Consider the following 18,404-nt stretch of genomic DNA (forward strand, 5'->3'; position numbering starts at 1 on the left):
TATTGGAAATTCTAATTAGCAGCCAATTTTTTTATTAAGAGAACGACCACCTGAAACCTCTGAAACCCATTGGAATGTCCTATTGGAATCTCAAGAACAAACTGGACTTATCCAGTTGGGCAAGCTGCAGCCAATTTGAACCTAGTGATTCCGAATGGTTCCAACATCAGTTGGCAAAACCAGCAGGACAAGCTGCTGCCAATTAGAACCCAGTAACTCCAATTGGTTCCAGTTATTACCACTTGGCAAAACTAGTTGGACAAGCTGCTGTCAATTGGAACAATTGGAACCCAGTAACTCCAGTTGGGTCCAAATTCACAGCTATACTATATTGCTCATTATTGACATAAAACAGTGAACTAAAGAGGTTTCTGTTAAAAAGATATTAGCAGCTTTGCCTGCTGAATTGTTTTCATTATTTCCACCACCACCGCAGGCATGAGTAAATGAAATAATTTCGCTTAATGGACAATTAAGCGTCACTATAGCTCCAGCAGAAGGGTCCCATTAATGGAGTATATAAGTGGAAGCAAAAGTGTGTTCTGTGGATATGTATTGAGCTTATGTTCCTTGTGTGTGATACCTTTGTGATGGATTGTTTGGCTTCACTTCCCTGACAGTGTGCAATTCTCATAATTTCAATTTTCCTGTAAAATTTTGGCACAAGGCAGAATGTTCCCCAATGGTCCTGGGAGAAAACCTAATTGGTTCCAGTTGGAACCAATTGATTTTTGACGCCACTGAAACCAATTGGTGTCCAAAAACGTAACATGGTCCCAATCGGAAAAATTCCAATTTTAACCAATGGACCTTATTATGAGAATATCATGTCTCTGAGTGCTGCAAGCTTTCTGCATACCAAAAAAACTGAAAAGAAGTGAAAGCAAATGAAAACTATATAGGAATAATGCTAGGGGCAACACTTTTCTTTTCGCTTCGAACTTTTGTGGAGGCGAGCGCTGTTCAAACCACATTAAGGCAGCAAAAAAAAAAAAAAGGAACACCAGTGGACACACCTTCACCAAAAATGTGAAGAGAAAGGCCAGACAGGAGGCGAGGTTGGGGGGAGGGGGAAGACTGGTGTTAGCCTTACTTTGCATGCAAGGCACTGGCATTGCCACATCTTGTGAAAAACACTGTCTAGTGGCCATGCATACCTATATTTTATATCTGGGTGTTTTCTAGCTTGTGAAAGCGTATTTTCAGTGAAAGTAGCCTCTCTGTCATTAGAAGACAGTAATCAATGTAGGTCTCAGTGTCACTTTAACCATGCTTTGTTCTAGCTCTCATTGACTTAATTCTGCTGTGCAAGCGAACAGTGTCTTATGGTTGTCAGCTGGCTGCAGCTGGATGACAGCGATAAGCCCAATTGCCAGTTACTGCGTTATAATACACCTTGTTTCATTTTGTAATAAATGAGATTGAAGTCTGCTGTGCATCTAGTTTTACAGCAAAAGCTGTCACAGCTTTGGTTTAGCCATGTAGCCCTGCATTCTGCCGAGGAATCTACAGTGTCGGCTATAATGCCCTAGTTACTTAATGAATTTAACCTAATTAATGGAATTTATTTCAATTTAATTTAATTCAGTTCAACTGCCACCTGCCATCATTGGCAAGTGTCCATGTCTGGGGAAGGGGAGGGAGAGGGAAGAGTGAGGGTGGGAAATGACAGGTGGCAAAATAAGATTTCGCTGATTTGCGTAAACACGGCTAGGCTTTCTCTTATGACTAATGATGTAAATTCCTCGGCCAAATTCAAGGCTAAATGGCTTAACCAAAGCTACAACAGCTTTTGCTGAATAATGTACATCCTAAGCCCGTAAGGTTCTCTCTACAAATCTTTTTGTTTATATTTTGTTGTCCTAACAACACAGAACAAAATGAACATTCAATTAAGGTCAAGGGAGAGCCTTAATCTGCTAGGCAACGGTTCAACAAGAACACGTGTCATTGCCTGTGCAGGTGAGGTTGTGGGGGGAGGTGGGCAGACTGCTGTTAGCCTTACTTTGCATGCAAGGCAGTGGATAGATGGATGGATGGATGGACGGACAGTGATGATGATGGTGGATGGATGGATGGACGGACAGACGGATACGGAGGCTGAACCCTTTAAATCGGGCGGTGGCTCAAGACACCTAGCCATATGACTTGTGAAATTTTACCCTTGTCTTGATTTTAGCCACCAATCAGATAACCTTCGCTTGGTTACTACTACCCACTTAAAATCTACTTTTCCTTCACTGTCCTTAAACCCCAATGCTTTGAATAAATCAGCCCAGCTGCTTTCCACTCTAGGGTGAAGCCCTTTACAGAAAAGTATCAATTGTTCAGCCGTTTCCTCCTCCTCTCAACATGCAACACACGTGTCTATCTCGTGGTACCTGACTCTATATGTCTTAGTCCGCAAAACTCCCATCCTGGCCTCAAACAACAAAGACCTTCCCCTACAATTATCATAGATATTTTCTTTGCCAATTTCTTGCTCAAAGATCCTGTATGTTCCCAAGGCAGTAATCAATTTAGTCCTCAATGTCACTTTAACCATGCTTTCTTCCAGCACTCATCGACTTCTGCTGTGTAAGTGAGCAGTACCTTAAGGTTGTTGCTGGCAAGAGGACAAGTCCTGTTGTCAAAACATTGGCTACTGGACTGAGGCTCCCTTCGACTTTTTTTCATTTTGCTTTAAGTTGCCAAGAATCCCATCTTCCTGATTTCTTTCTATTCCCCTTGTTTTTAGAGCACAGCACTTAGGTGCCCATTCATGGACTCCGCGCTGTAGTCATTGGTGTAGTTGGCATAACACGCCATCTGACAACCGTGACAAGAAATGGCACCTGCCATGGCAAGAGCGGAGGATAACCGGAAGGTGGCTGACATGGGAAGATCTCGAAGGGTAGCTAGCAGTGTTACACGCCACCTGCCAGTGGTGGCAGGTGCCGTGTGAACAGTTGCTGTGCTCAAATTTCGCTTTTGCATTACCAACTATCGCAATTGCCCGTCAGTTTTTCATGCAGTTTTTTGAAGCTCATGCCCCACTGAAGCAAGTACTTACAAGTGGACCATCCCTGTGGCAAGTAACCAAAGCAAATAAGATCATACTCACCTTTTCTCAAGCATCATGGTGATATCCACGAGGCCACCAAAAGGTTCAAAGGCTGCACGCAACTGCTGTTCATTCATAGCAGCCCAATCTTTGTAGCGTGTGCCCTCTAGCTGTTGTCCACAGACCTTTGATGCTTCAGAGTCTTTTTTTGTCGTGATTATCCAAACTGACTGCTTTTACACAAGTTTCACGAGGAGACTTGATTTTTGGTTGCGAAGTTGATGCTGTGGTGTTCTGCACCACAAGTAATCAGCACTGTAATTTAGAACCTCTCTCACATTGCAAAGATTCCTAAAAGATAAAATGCAATGACAATCACTTCCGTATTAGTGTGCATATTTTTTAGGCAGTCAGCATTTGTAGCATGCCTGGAACAAACCACTTGCTTTGCATTAGCAAGATAAAACATAATTATGGGTTATAGTTAGGGCTCTTCATTGTTGGGTAAAACCCGATTTTACCAAGATTTTGCACCCGAGCAAATTTCTTTAAAAAATTGGAGGACTCTTAAGATTCACCTTTAAGAGTGGATTGCAACAGCATGTTGCAGCGCTGCCATGGTATTACTCATGTATGCATCAGTATTCACAAAGACACTTCACAAAGTTAAAGACCACAATGCATTCACTAGGTCCACTTATATTCAGTTCGAACCAAGAAGCCTTCGTAGCGTGCTCTACGCATGCTCGCCGCACAATCTTAAAGACCTGTGTTCAATTCCCTTTATCTCCACAAGATTTTTTTATTTAGAAGTTCTCGTGTTACAAATTTGCCAACAACACCGACACCGGCTTCTCTCCGACACGAGCTCCTCAACGCTATCGCATTAAAATAGGCCCAATTTCTACTCAAAGATAAGCCCTCCAAGAAACTTGGTTTCCATGTGGACAAAACTTAAGACACTGCAAGAAATTAGCAGACATCTTGTACGCGTGGACACCCAGAAGTGTGTTTTCAGTCAACTGATCATTCTGCGCAACCTCTATTTAAGGCTTTATATTCATGATGGTGCATAATTTGAAGCCAGGTTCGAATAATATTTTTCAGAAGTGAGAATCAAAAGCGCGAGTACTGACCGGAAGTCCTATTGGTGTCACCGTATCAAGTGCTACCCATGCTAGCGGTGTTCTGCTCAAAAGTTCTTCTGTGTTTAAAATGATTGCAAACAAAGCAGATAGGTGCTTCACAGATGCAGAAGTGCTGTGCAGTAGATGATAATGCACAATGCGAGACAGTTAATATAAATGAGAAAAAAAGAAATACCTGATTATATAGAATGTTTGCATTGCAACCTACTATTTCCATATTGTTTACAAAACAATGTGCTTTTTAAAAAGTAGGCCCTTTTATGTCCCGCACAAAAACAAGTGCCTATAGCAAATTGTCTTCTGTTACAAAATATGGCTTGATAAAACTCGAATTATCAAACATTTTGCTGATCTAACCTGATTTTTACCCAAATTTCAGCTCATAAAACTTCGCCACATTTTACCCCCAAATTCAGGAATAAATAAAACCCAAAAAAACAAAGGGTCCTAGTTATATTGTTTCATTTTACCAGCATCATGAATTTAAAAATGACATCTCTCTCACATGCACGTGCACATACATACGTGCACACAAAAACATCCAGCAGTTTTTGAAACAAAATAAAGCATACCAGGATACTCTTTTCCAAAATTAAAAAAAAGAGTAATTCAGCAATTACTTAAGACAGCAGGCAATTTGACAGAAAGTAGAAAAAAAGAACACACCATCAATGAAACTCCCATTATCAGAGTGGTAATGCAGGCTAGTTGATATACATCTGATATAATGGAACCTCATGTCATGCATGGCAACACCTGAGCTACAATGGGCCACCTTCCCTTCTTTTTTTGTGTGTGCTCGTGTGGAACCTAGCCTTGATCAGATCTTTTAGTTTTCACCAGTGCCACTCCCAACCATAGCAGTGGACATGTCAGAGCAATAAGCAGGCAGCTGTGCGAAGCCCCCTTATGCCACCTATGAATGACCACCAAATCTGAAACCCTCACTATGCAATGCACAAATAAATATAAGGGAAATGAGGGCTGCCCTCATTTACGTTATAAACACAAAAGTCTTTGAAACCAAGGAAAGCATATCCATATGATTCACACTTCAAAGAACCTTTTCCAATGCCACCACAACACAACAAGCATTTCAAACTGGCCAGTGTGTTGACTGTATATAATATGGCTGATTGTGTTATGCTTATATTTCTTTCATGTACTATCAGCAACGAATGAAATGTTGAACAAGAAAACTGAGGTGGCAACACAAAAACACCAACATATTTGCTCCTGGAGAGGAAATACGTACAAGTGAGGTTGATTAACACTTCTGGAGAAGAGTCTTCGCACCTTCGAAGTTAAAATAACCTGAGCTAGTATTGAGTTTTGCCTGGCTAAGAGCTTCTCATTTTCCTGTCTGTGTTTCAATTGCCTTGTTTGCATTTCACTTCTTGCTGATAATACACAATAAGCTAACTAAAAAAAAGTAGAACTACAAACAATCTTCCTGTGGTTTCTGACATGCTTGGCCATGTGACAAGACCGCTAGTTATATTAAGCTCTTCGCGCCATTCATTACTGCACTGCAGTGAAAAAATTCAAAAACCATGGTGGTTTTTTGGCTCAACATAAAGAGAGTAAAAAACCTCTGCAAATTTTCGACGTGGTCTTTTCACACCTTCCCCACTTATGGTCCCACTTATGGTGCCCTTTGGTGCTTGAAAGTGCCTAACCCTATGGTGATGATGCTTCACTGCATTCATAACATGTGCCATCAGAAACAAAAAGTTTAAACCAAATAAGCAGTGCCGACATGCATTTAACTCCCTGGTAAATAAAATAAAAATACTTAGCACAAGCCAAATCAATGCAATAACATATAGCATGAAGTAGCAGCATAAACAAAACCAAACTTGCACTAAGAGGAAATTTGTACCTAGACTTTTCTGCTGTACATAAAATGAAATTTGCTAGCTTTGCAAATGCCAAGACTGTAGCAGTCATATTTCAGGCTGTGCTTAAACCTTTTCAGGCTACATTTCCTTCTATGCTTGAGCACACTGCAGGCTAGAAACTTGCAAGGACAAGCACAATGACAAGCTTCATGAGGAACTTGCTGCATTCTTGGAGTCATCTTTTGGATGGCTGGCTACAAAAGTTGATATCCAATGCTTTCAGGGCGATTCTTCAGGCTACGCTTGCACCGAGATACTCTAAAATGCTTGAAACCATGCTGCTCTGTTTTCAACTTTGATGGGACTGATAGCCTGCTTTCAAGCATATGCTAAGTAAAGCAGTATTCCAGAATAAGAAACAGAATCTACAATGTGCAATCTAACATCACATTGAGCTCTCAATTTCCTGCTTCAAGCACGTGCTGTGCAATTTATCCAGCAATGTAAAAAGATTATAGTGCACAACAGTCAGCATTTGGGGCCAAACATTTTATTACATAAATGCATCATAATATATATTACAAAGGATGGAAAATCAATAGTTTTTTTAATATTTAGTCAGAAATGCTGCGAATAAGACAAGACAGACAATGTTCATCCTGAATGCTACTCTCATACGGCAAAATACCTCAAGATAGAAAAAACAAAAGAAAAAACAACACATGTTCTTCAGGTGCACCCATTCCTTTCTTTCATATCTGAGTCCTGTTCTTCGTTGAGTTTCTGACAGTCATGATGATCACTTTGCTGTGAAGTCCCGTTGCACTCAAGACTGTTCTGCAAGTATCCGAAATATCAATTTGGTACATAGTCATATCATTTTTTTTTTATACTTCACAGAAACACTTTGTTGCATAATATCAAAGTAGATACATAAATAAAAGCTTTTGAGAGAAAAGTTGCTTTTCTATGAGTTTCAAACCAAGAAAATTTGAATTTTCTAATGTCTGCAGTGAAGCTCTGCACAACGGCAGAATCCTCTGCAAAAAAAAAAACGATCCTGTCAGTGCTTGATCCGGGCCCCATCAGCTTACACCTGCAGTATACCTCTGCATTGTGCCGATATAAGCCACAATGCTTCATGGTACTATGGCCATGCACGTGGTCTGCTGACTTACTGTAGTGTTATCGAAGTTTTGCTTGACGTTAGGATATGAGCTGTATGTACATACCTCAGATTTCAGTAACTCCATAGCTTCATCCTCGGCACCTGGTTTGGCCTCTTACATTAAACATGGAGAAGAAATAAAACAGGTCAGTCAGATGCATGCTTGACAGCAAGGGACGCAGGTATTTTGCACAATTAACAGCCCAATAAGATTTTAGCACATGAATGCATGCCACTGAAGCTCACCTAGTATAGGTTTCTGGTTTGGTGTTTTACTCGAGATCTCCAGCAGTCTTCTTTTCTGTAAATGCAGAGAAACTATGACTGTGTATCACAACACCAGTGACGGCACCAGGATGTTCATAGTAAGGTGGCGCACGAGAAAGCTTTAGGAGGAAGGGGACCAAACTTTAGGTAGATATGATGTGCCTGTGTGGTTTTGCACATTAACATAAAATAAAATCAATAAAATGCAACATCTGGAGCTTCAGGTACTCATTTACCAGCGGAGAGACCTAATACATACAGGCTTTATTATCAGGAACCGTCCTTGACACTGGAATGTATGCGTGCGCTTTCTTGACAGAAAATGACTGCTTATCTCTTATTTCATCAAATAAGCGCACACATATAGGTGCTGCCCAATCTGAACGGGCCGCAAGGCATGCTGGGTACTCTGACTTCTGGGTCGTTCTGCGAGATGCGTGTGTACAGCGCGCTTTGCTTGAAATGCAGAACTGACAAGCTTTAATTCGGCTCTTCATGAGTTAATACGCGCGGATGAAGCCATGGATAAAAAAAAAAGGATGCTGTACCTGCATTATTATGTCCGCGCTTGGCGTTCCGTATTTGAATTAATGGCGAAAAAGCGTTGCAAGTGCGAACGTTTCGGCGTGCGTCGTCTGTTCGGGCAGAAGTTTGTGACGCTTCATTCACTCGCTAAAAAGTTCTGTTGTTAACTAGTATCATGCGGCTGCTACAATGATCTCTAATATATGTTAGGGCACATATTTCTGAGAGGTTTCACGCTACCAGGCGCTGAATATATGGACTTCTAGCTTGGAAATGACGCAGCGGCCTGCCGAATACACAATATGGTGGAAAATGGCGGCAGCTTCCCGGCCTTCTCACTGGTCGGCTAAGAAACAACAGCGGCCTCCTGAATCGCTGCTATTCATTCCTTCCGCATTGAATACTGAACATGAAACTGGTGGCCTCGATCCCGGTCTTAGCGATTGCCGGTTACAGAAAATTGCGGCCAACGGTCTTTCTCCCTCCCCGTCTGCACAGCAACAGGTTGCCACAATGGCGGTAACTGCGTAGGTCCACTAGGCCTAGCGACCTCATCAACCGGCTGACACGATTTGCAGTCCAATAATCCACCTGTAAATGACATTTTCCAGCTGGGATTCAATGGCTCAAACCAGCTGGAAGGGCATGTTTTCCAGTCAATAATTCAGCTGAAACTCAGAACTTTATTTTTGACTCGGGATAAAATTGGCGCCTACGACCAACTGTACACTGAACCAGTCGACGCAATGAACGCACTATCAACGACAGCTAGTTTACCGTCACAAGCACTTACCAGCTCTCTCAGTTGAGCGTATTTCTTCTGCAGCATTTTTTCTTCTTCGGTGTATTCCGGTGGGAATTCCATGATAACCACTACACTTTCCCAGACTTAATTCGCACGTGAACGCGTTACACGCTATATTTTCGACTCGCGAGCTACAATCACGTGACAAGCCAGAATAATTGCCACTCGGGTTGATGTCAATGTAATTATTTCCTCAACCAGAAGACAGCGCGCCCGTCGGGTTGATGTCAACTGTAATTACTCCCCCAAAACTAGCTTCTCGTAACCAAGCAATTATGTCAGTATACGCTGGACATGAAACAAAAAATCACTCGGGGGAAATCATAAAGGAAGCAGTAAGTTACACTAAAAAGGTAGATTGTCCTTCGTAAATCCTATCAGCATTTTCTCTGCGCTAAAGATGACTCTTGATGAGAAAACCGCGAGCAAAGTTCCCGCTTCATCTTTTCCGCCCTCCCTCTACCTCCTGCTACTGCCGATCGGCAAGGGATAAAGCCTAGTTAGGGAAGAGGCGGTGTGAAAAACCGGTAAGGAAAAGCTGGCCCCTTCTGCGTGACTGCCGCGCGGCGGCGCTGTTGTCAGCGGCGCCGTCAGCGCGTCTGCTTGCGCGAGCAAGGAGAAGGCTGTAGAGGAAACGAGCTTTATTGAATTTTCGAGGTTTTGGCAGGCACCGCAGTTTTTTAGACATTATAAAGTTTAAACGACGCTGCTGTTGACAAATAAACTCGGAGAAACACAACAATATATTTGGGAATCTATGCGAACTTTGCGCGAGTTTTCTGCTGCCGAAGGTACATATGTTAAAAATCTCTGCTAAAGGCAGTGAATTTTTGTGGTGCTTATCTAGGGTTGAATGTATTCTGCAAAATTGTATAAGCAATTTTTTTTCTCCTGGGTGAACGCAGTATAATTATCGCCAGGAACACCGGATTTTTTCGTTCGTTACCTTTTGCGGCGGTGTTATCACGTTCGAAAGGAGTTGACTGTTTCTACCTGCCAAAGCAGCACTAAACCACCGCAAGCACGCTGTTGAGATGTTTCAGGGTAATTTAAATTACTTCCTCGAAAATTCGCTGCTTCTGCTGTGGGGGGCGTCATGCTGAACGTAAACGAAATTAAGCGTCACCCGTACAGCTACAAGGTCGGGTGCTGTGACCACGATTCGTGCACTTTTAATATGTTACAAGAACCCAGTAAACGCATGCAATATGTTCCTGGACAAGCATGCTTTATTGGCAGCCAGCAGATCAATTTTGCTGCTTGGGTCACATCACACAATTGGCTTTGTTCCTTTTATTTTTATTTTTTCACTCATTTCTTGGTTGAGACCCTTCAAAAGAAAATGAATCCTGGTGAGGCAGAAAAACCTTACTACATATTTTGTGAGCTCAGAACAGTGCTCCACACAACCAATCCGTGGCACGTTTGAGCTCACTTTGTTAAATATGGTGAAAGCAAATCTAGAATGCAGACGAGTTCTGCAGAATTCCTTGCTTAGCCGGCATTCAATAGTATTAATCAAATCATATAGCGAGGCCGATAGGTACAGAAGCCCACCCAAGTCCCACTCTTTGCGCACTTAGAGAGCTGATCTAGGCAAGAAGGCGCACGGAAAAGAGACGCTTTTTCCGAACACGATTTGTAACCCGAATCGCACCCGGGAACAAAACACCACTTCCGAGTTTTTTTCTTTGACGTCGGCGACATTTCTGCCAGCACGCATCACCGGTATTCAAACAGCACACGCTGAAGATCGCACCGAAGTACGCAATGACGACTGCCCAAGCCACGCAGTGACAACCCCCACCCTGCCGTCTCCTCCGGAATTCTGACAGCGCCCCAGACCGCAGCGCTCGATTTGGCCTTGGCGGCCGTAACGCGCAGGGGGCCACCCCTCTCTATGGGCCACGCGCCGCGTTCTTCACACCTTCCCTTCTAGACACCCTAGCAGTTCCGTGCGCCTCTGCCTAATGACAACAAAACTGGCGCTGCCGTTCTCCGCCGGCGCTTGGGTTCGGGCGCGGATCGTCTGCTACTCGTCGCGGTGGGGGGAGAAATGGATGACAGGGCACAGCCAATTTTAATGGCCGCAAAGCCCTCTGAAAGCTCCGTTTCTGTGCGCGCTGCGCATCGCAGAGGTAAAAAATGATAGGGCTGGCGCCTGTTTAAATTCTTCGTTAACGCATTCATGGCCAAATATCGGCTGCGCCGTAGCACGACGCAATGACGTGCCGCGGTATGTTGCACTTCGTTTTCTGGTCATCGAACGTGGAGCAGCCGAGACGGCTCTCGATGGCTCCGCGCGTGCGATTTTGCCGCGCCGTGCTGGCGATCGGCCACACGAGGAAAGTGCAGGTTCATCCAGAGGATATGCGCAAAGTCGTGCATGTCAAGCTAGTGAGCTCTGTTTAAGCGGTATTTAGACAAGCGATAGAATCCCTCCCGAAGCGAGGGCGATTGCGCACATGTCACAAACTTGAGAGGCCGGGCGGCGACGAAGCTTCCGGTTTTCCTTCGGCAGACGCTGCAGACAAAGGAGGACTTATAATAAACTGCACATCTCCAACCAAAAACTTTAATTTTAACCCAACGTTTCAAAGCCGACTCGGCTCCTTCATCAGGGACACGCAATTAATGTCCTCTAAGGCATTGGGACAGACCCAAGACCTATTAGCTCTAGTTAACCATTCCATTAAAGGCCCTTGGATACCCCATGAGTGGCGTCTTGCTGAACTAGTTCCATTTCTTAAAAAGCAAGGGGAGGGTTTTACTTTATACAAAATACGCCCTATTTCATTAACATCGAACCTGGTGAAATTGGTGGAAAGGGTCCTCCTCAGCCGTGTCATACATGTCTTTCATTTCTGAAAATTCTCTCTTGAATCCGTGTCAAACTGGTTTCAGGCCGGGCTGTTCAATTTGGTGTACTCATACTGACCTAGAGAGTCGTATTAAATTAGCTCGCAACAGTAAACAGTTCGCTACGCTTGTCAGTTTGGATGTCAGTAAAGCATACGACAGCGTTGAGCACTCGGTTCTGTTACTCATATTACAGGAACTCATCTTCCCAAGCTATTTTGTAGCCTAGATTTCTGCGTTTTTGGAAAATAGAGAATTTTATTGCTGCCTAAATGGCGTTTCCTCTAGGAGATTTCAACAGACAAGAGGTGTACCGCAAGGATCAGTTCTTTCACCTGTTCTTTTTAACATTTTTCTAAACCCAATTCCATGCATTCAAAATGTGATAACATTGTGTACGCCGACGATATTGCATTTTTTTTTGCACCAGCTGCTGATATTCACACTCTTTATCAAACTCTGCAAAATTACCTCAATGCTCTTGACAGCTGGTTAGGAAGAATTCATCTGTCCCTTAATGTGAAGAAATGCGCATTGTTAGTATTTCCGCGTTCTGTTCCTGTACATATCTGCCTAGTCTATAGCAATAACATAATTCCTCAAGTACAGACGGCGAAGTATCTCGGAGTAATATACGACACTATCCTGGCGGCCATACAATGAGCAAGTTTCTGAAAAATGAGTTCGGGCCATTGGCATCCTGCGTAGGCTTTGTAGTGCTCGGTCGGGCATGAGAAGGCATACCCTTCTGATGATTTATAAAATGTGCGTCCGCCCAATTTTGCAGTTCGGCTGTGTTTTATTCTCAGTAGCTCCTGCCTATTAACTTCGCCATCTTGCTCTTGGAGCGTGAGGCGTTGCGCCTCTGTCTGGGGCTTCCAAAATATGTCGCCAATGCTGTTCTGCACATTGAGGCGCGAATCCCATCTTTATCAGCTAGGTTTCACCTTTTAACAGTTCAAACATTTTTAAAGTTGCGCGACTCATCTCTTCACGCCTTCGGTATAATATTTATTAGTCAACCCGCAGTCTTTTTTAGGGCCGCCTGGTCTCGTTTGCATACTCCGCAGATATGTTTCGTGCAGTCCCTCCTTGATCCCTTAAACATTCATTTCACAGATGTCCGCCATATGTATAACAACTCATCTTCTGTCGAGATTGAATTTAATGATAATTTCCCATCGAATGCAAACCTGCAGCCCTTTCCTCTTCTTCATGGTTTGCTACAGGACCACCTAAGGTCATTTCCCTCTCAAATTCTTATTCCTACTGATGCCTCACAGAATCGCGAAAAGGCAGGTGTGGGAACTTTTTCACCTTTACTGGGTTGGTCTTTTATGCGAAGCATATTAACGTAGGTTTCGGGCCTTCGCGCGACGCCCGGCGGTGGCCACCATTGACCCTGAAGTGGGGTCACGTGACATGACGTCACGTGATGACGTCACACAGGCTGCAGATGGGGCCTCATATCGCGCCGTCGGTCGCCTCCCGGCGGTGGCCACCATTGACCTTCAAGTAGGTCACGTGACATGACGTCACGTGATGACGTCACACAGGCTGCAGATGGGGCCTCATATCGCGCCGTCGGTCACCTCCCGGCGGTGGCCACCATTGACCTTGAAGTGAGATCACATGATGTGACGTCACGTGATGACGTCACACCGGCTGCAGATGGAGCCTCATATCGCGCCGTCGGACGTCGCCCGGTGGAGGCCTCCACGCTTCGGTTCGCGCCGTCGCGCGCGACGCGGCGGCGGCGCCACCATCGCTGTATCACGTGATATGTGACGTCACGCCAGGGATGAAGCGGCGCGCGCCCGCCGTCGCGTCAGTCTCTGTGCCCGCAACCGCGCCAGCGTCTTTGCGCCGGGCGTGTATGCGGCAGCTGCTTAACATGCTTCGCATCCACTGGGCTTAACCTTGATAAGCCTCCAATTTTTTCTCTCCGTCTTCCTGACTTCACTACAAATTATCAAGCTGAATTATTAGCAGTGATCTTAGCCTTACGAAAATTAGAAACTACCGTTTCCCAGGTCGTGGTTATGACGGACTCTTTGTCCATTTGCTCTTCATTATCTTCGCCCAGTGAGTCTCGGGCATTACGCCTCTTTAAAGGGACTATGCAATAAATTAATCGAGATTACGTAAAGCAGAGGAGAGATAAGCATTCGATCACTCGTCACCCCAGTGCAAGAATTTTTGAGCTAGCATCAACAACAGCGAAGATATAGACGATTAAAAATTACGCTCCTCCTCTCTCCCCTCAACTCGTACACGAGGAGCACTCGGACTGGGCCCCGCCCATGAATACGTCTTTCGCTGACGTTTATTTTGCAACTTCCGGTTGTTGCTCCTAGCCCCCCAGCAGTAGCGTATACGGCGTGGCGGCACCTCTCCGGTCTCTTCGCCTTCCTGAACTGCGGCGCGCGTCGGGTTTCTTTGCTTGTCATCTGTGGTAATTAGCAGTAATAAACCCGGACCTCGAGGTGCGACTGCTCGCTTTTACGGCCGCGATGGGCATCGATCCCTATGCGTGCGCACGAAGAGCCGTGCGAGTGGCTTCGGAACTCCCGACAGAAGGAGGCGGCAGAGGAAAATTGAAACCATATGCGCGAAGGCAATGGCCCTGGCTCGCACTTGCCCGAGAGGGTCGCGAGGCAGCACGAGCAGACGATTTTCACGGCTACCGGAAGTGTGCCCGTGACGTCGTGGCTCCAGCGAATAGAGCGTGTGGTGGCCTGGCGACGTCATGGGTAGGATTTTAGTTCCAAAATCGGTCACTACGAGCACACCAATCGGCCCGCGAATTTTGAAAAACACGGTTTTTAAAAGTTCATAATAAATTGCCGGCTCAGTTCTGAAGACTCATACTTGGTGTGAATGCTTCTTAGCATCTTTTCTAAGCATTGAAAACATTTACAAGTGACTTTTTATTCGTTGCATATTCCCTTTAAGTTTCTGATCCCGCTCCATCTAAAATCGGTAAGGTTGCTTTGGGTACCGGGGCACATGGGCTTTCAATTAAATGCGGCTGCAGATTACTTAGCAAGGGCCTCTCTCTGCGGCCCAATTATTGCTGTAATGCCAACCTGTGGATATACAGCTGCGGTGAGGTTTCGCAGCTACACAATATTTCAGGAATTTGCTGCCTAGGCTCTTACATCATGTCCCGAATATCAGCATCTTCTGCATCCTCGGAGTAGCAAAGACTGGCGCTCTTGCAGGCTAGAGGTCTTTTTCACGCGTTTGAGTTGCCGGTTTCCCCTTCTAAACTTCTACTTTCATAGATCTGGCCTGGTGGTTTCCCCATTGTGCCCTTCTTGTGCCGAACCTGATACAATAGATCACTTCCTGCTGTTCTGCCGCCGCTTTTCTCATTTGACCGACCGGCCAACCAACCAACCAACCAACCAACCAACCAACCAACCAACCAACCAACCAACCAACCAACCAACCAACCAACCAACCAACCAACCCTCTGGTTAACCCTAGTTGATTTACGAAAGCTTCAGTTCCTCGGCACGTCTTCTACGCAGCGTCTCATTCCGATGCTCTCGAGAACTCAAACCGGTCTCTTCCGCAGTTGCAGAGTCACTCCGGGACGTGGCACTTTTAGCCGCATCTTCGTTACGACGCTTATCGAGTCGTGCGGCGCGCTCTTCTGGCGCCTCTTGAGCGCGTTGTCCCTTCCTCGCTTCGTACTGTCGTTGTGTCTCCTTCGCGCTCTCCATAACGACTACAATACTCTGAGGCGAAGCGCACGCACGCACGCACGCACGCACACACGCACGCACGCACACACACACACACACACACACACACACACACACACACACACACACACACACACACACACACACACACACACACACACACACACACACACACACACACACACACACACACACACACACACACACACACACACACACACACACACACACACACACACACACACACACACACACACACACACACACACACACACACACACACACACACACACACACACACACACACACACACCGCGAGTCGACACCTCTCCCTCTACCTCAGCGGAGCACATCTGGTGGAGCGAGCGGCGTCGAGACGGCGGCGCCATCTGTTGGAGCGCGGCTGCGGCGTTGCCAGGCAACGGCGGCTCAAGGTCGGCCGCGGCATACGACACGACGAGCCGAAATGGCTCGCTGTCTGGCTTAGTAAAGCTTTCGCTTTAAAAAGACACCCAAGGGGGAACACCCAAGCAAAGAAAGACAGGAGCGGGCTGCACCCCACGCGTGCCACGGAAGGCCACATCTCCCGGGGAGACAGGGACAACGTATAGGTAGAACGAACGGTCCCCCTCGGTCCGCTGCGGCTGCCGGAGCAAACCCGGAAGCTGCGTCGCCGCGAGCACTCTCGAAGGCGTGACGTGTACGCAGCCGCCGTCACTTAGGGAGGGATTACATCGCCAGTGTGAATACCCCTTTAACGACCAGTGGTTATCTTGCCTTCACATTACACGCCCTATCCAGGCCCATCTTTCTCTTGATTTCGACTACGATGTCATTTACACGCGTTTGTTCCCTCAGCTACTCTGCCTGCTTCCGATCTCTTAAAGGAACTATACAATAATAAATTAATTGAGGGTACATAAAACAGACGGCAGGTTGGCATTCGATCACTCATCACCTCAGTGCAATAATTTTTGAGCTAGCATCAATAACAACCAATTAAGATATAGATGATTAGAAATTACGCTCCTCCTCTCTCCCCTCAACTCGTACACGGGGAGCACCAGAAAAAAATAAAGAAAACAGGTCTGGGACTGGGCCCCGCCTATGAGCCCGTCATCCGCTGACGTTCGGTTTGCAACTTCTGGTTGTCGCACCCAGCGCCCCAGCAGCAGCATCGGCAACGTCTCCGCAGTCTCTCTTCACCTTTCTGGATTGCGGCGCGCTTCGGATTCTTTTGCTTGTCGTCTGTTGTTGCGGACGAAAAAAACACAAGACACTGCGGGTGGCTCCACAACTCCCGACAGAAAGAGGCGGCAGAGGTTGGCTGGCGCGGCGGCACGAGCAGACGACTTTCACGGCTACCGGAAGTGCCCGTGACGTCGTGGCTGTCGCGGCTCCAGCGAATGACAGCGTGCAATGGCCTGCGGATGTCACGGAACTAGTGATGTATATTTTCATGATTTTAGTTGCAAAATCTGTCACTACGAGACCACCAATCGGCCCGCGAATTTTGAAAAACACGGTTTTTAAAAATAATAATAAATTGCCGACTCAGTTCCGTAGGCTCATACTTAGTGTAAATACTCCTTAGCATCATTTCTAAGCTTTGAAAACATTTACAAGCGACTTTTAATTCACTGCATAGTGCCTTTAATGTTACACGTATCATTTTTCCTTCCATGGCTAACTGTGTTGTCCTTACTAAGCTGAATCCTATTCGTGAGCCTCCACGTTTCTGCCCCGTAGGTGAGTACCGGTAAGATACAGCTGTTGTACACTTTTCTCTTGAGGGATATTGGTAGCCTGCTATTCATGACCTGAGAGAATGTGCCATATGCGCCCCATCCCATTCTTATCCTTCTAGTTATTTCCGTCATAATCCGGATCACGTCACTGGCTCCGCCTCGTCCGCGGGCGGCAAGCGGATTACGGCGCGGACGAACGGGAAAACCAGTTGTGGTAAGCCTCTTCCTCCCGCGCAGTCGCCTTCTGATGATCCCTGACCTCCTAGCACTTTCCTCCCAAGAATGAGCGAAGTGCCGCTCCCCACAACTGCACCAGTACTAGGGAAATTTAATCCGATTTAATCGCACAAAAGCGCCTAATAAAAGAGAAAACAAGCGAAAATGCCAATAATTGACGGCATTCAGGGAGCTCGCTTGGGGATAAGGGCGCACTCTCAAGAGTTGTACTTCTGAAGAGTTGCACGTGCAACTCGCCCGCGTTTTTGGCTTGCGTAGCCTGCGCTGTCCGCGGACGAGGCGGAGCCAGTGAAGTCAGGTCACGTGGTGCTGTGTCTGCGCACGGACAAAATTGATTTCGACCGTCGTGTGGATGGGCCTAAAAACAGGGACGGACTTTGGCCGTTCGGTGACGCCGCGCATCTTCTCTCCACATCCATCCGCGCCGGTATCCAACATCTGAATACTGCTTTAGAAACGCCAAATTCTTGAATGCAAATTCAAGGGAGCAGGAAAATTAGCGCTTTTCGTTCGATACTTCGAACAAAATATGTGCGGCGTGACCCAAATAGAACATACTTTTACTCACAAACTATTCGAAATTGCGAACATTTCCGCACTCCTACTTTCTACGACACTGACGTGCAAGGAGTGGACTGCCAAGGCTTGAATGTGTAGGCTTCAGTGTTGATACTGTTCTCAATTACCTTTTTTCGAAGATATTTTTTCAGTTTTTCAATTATCTTTTGGTGCAGATGCGGCACAAATGTGAGCAAAATCTTGGATTTTGTAGCAGCATGTAGCGCAATTTGTGATTTGGTGCTGTTTGGTGCAAATGGCACAGCAGTCCACCACTGCTGGTTACACTTAGTTCAAGCTTTTCACATGAAAACCTCAAGATGGGAAACTTGCATCTAGTGCAGCTACTGCACTGTAGATGGTACCTGTTTTTCAGTACGCTTCAAGATGTAGAATAAATGAATTAAGCCAGCCTAATTGTGACAGCTAGACAAATCTGAAATAAAGCTTATTAATGCCACATGGCACACCGTTTCTGAAATGCCTCTAGGC

The 18,404-nt window shown here is 45.8% G+C and overlaps 1 long non-coding RNA gene across 1 annotated transcript; it reads right to left on the reverse strand.

Moving 5' to 3' along the window:
- Window positions 1–6,576: 6,576 nt before the first annotated feature.
- Window positions 6,577–9,237, reverse strand: LOC144136791 (uncharacterized). The gene is made up of 4 exons (XR_013315672.1): window positions 8,786–9,237; window positions 7,447–7,501; window positions 7,265–7,314; window positions 6,577–6,869 (listed from the first exon to the last, which is right to left on the reverse strand). It is a non-coding gene; the product is annotated as an uncharacterized LOC144136791 (long non-coding RNA).
- Between the last annotated feature and the right edge of the window lie 9,167 nt (window positions 9,238–18,404).

Source organism: Amblyomma americanum, chromosome 1, assembly GCF_052857255.1.
Source record: "Amblyomma americanum isolate KBUSLIRL-KWMA chromosome 1, ASM5285725v1, whole genome shotgun sequence".
Lineage (NCBI taxonomy): Eukaryota > Metazoa > Arthropoda > Arachnida > Ixodida > Ixodidae > Amblyomma > Amblyomma americanum.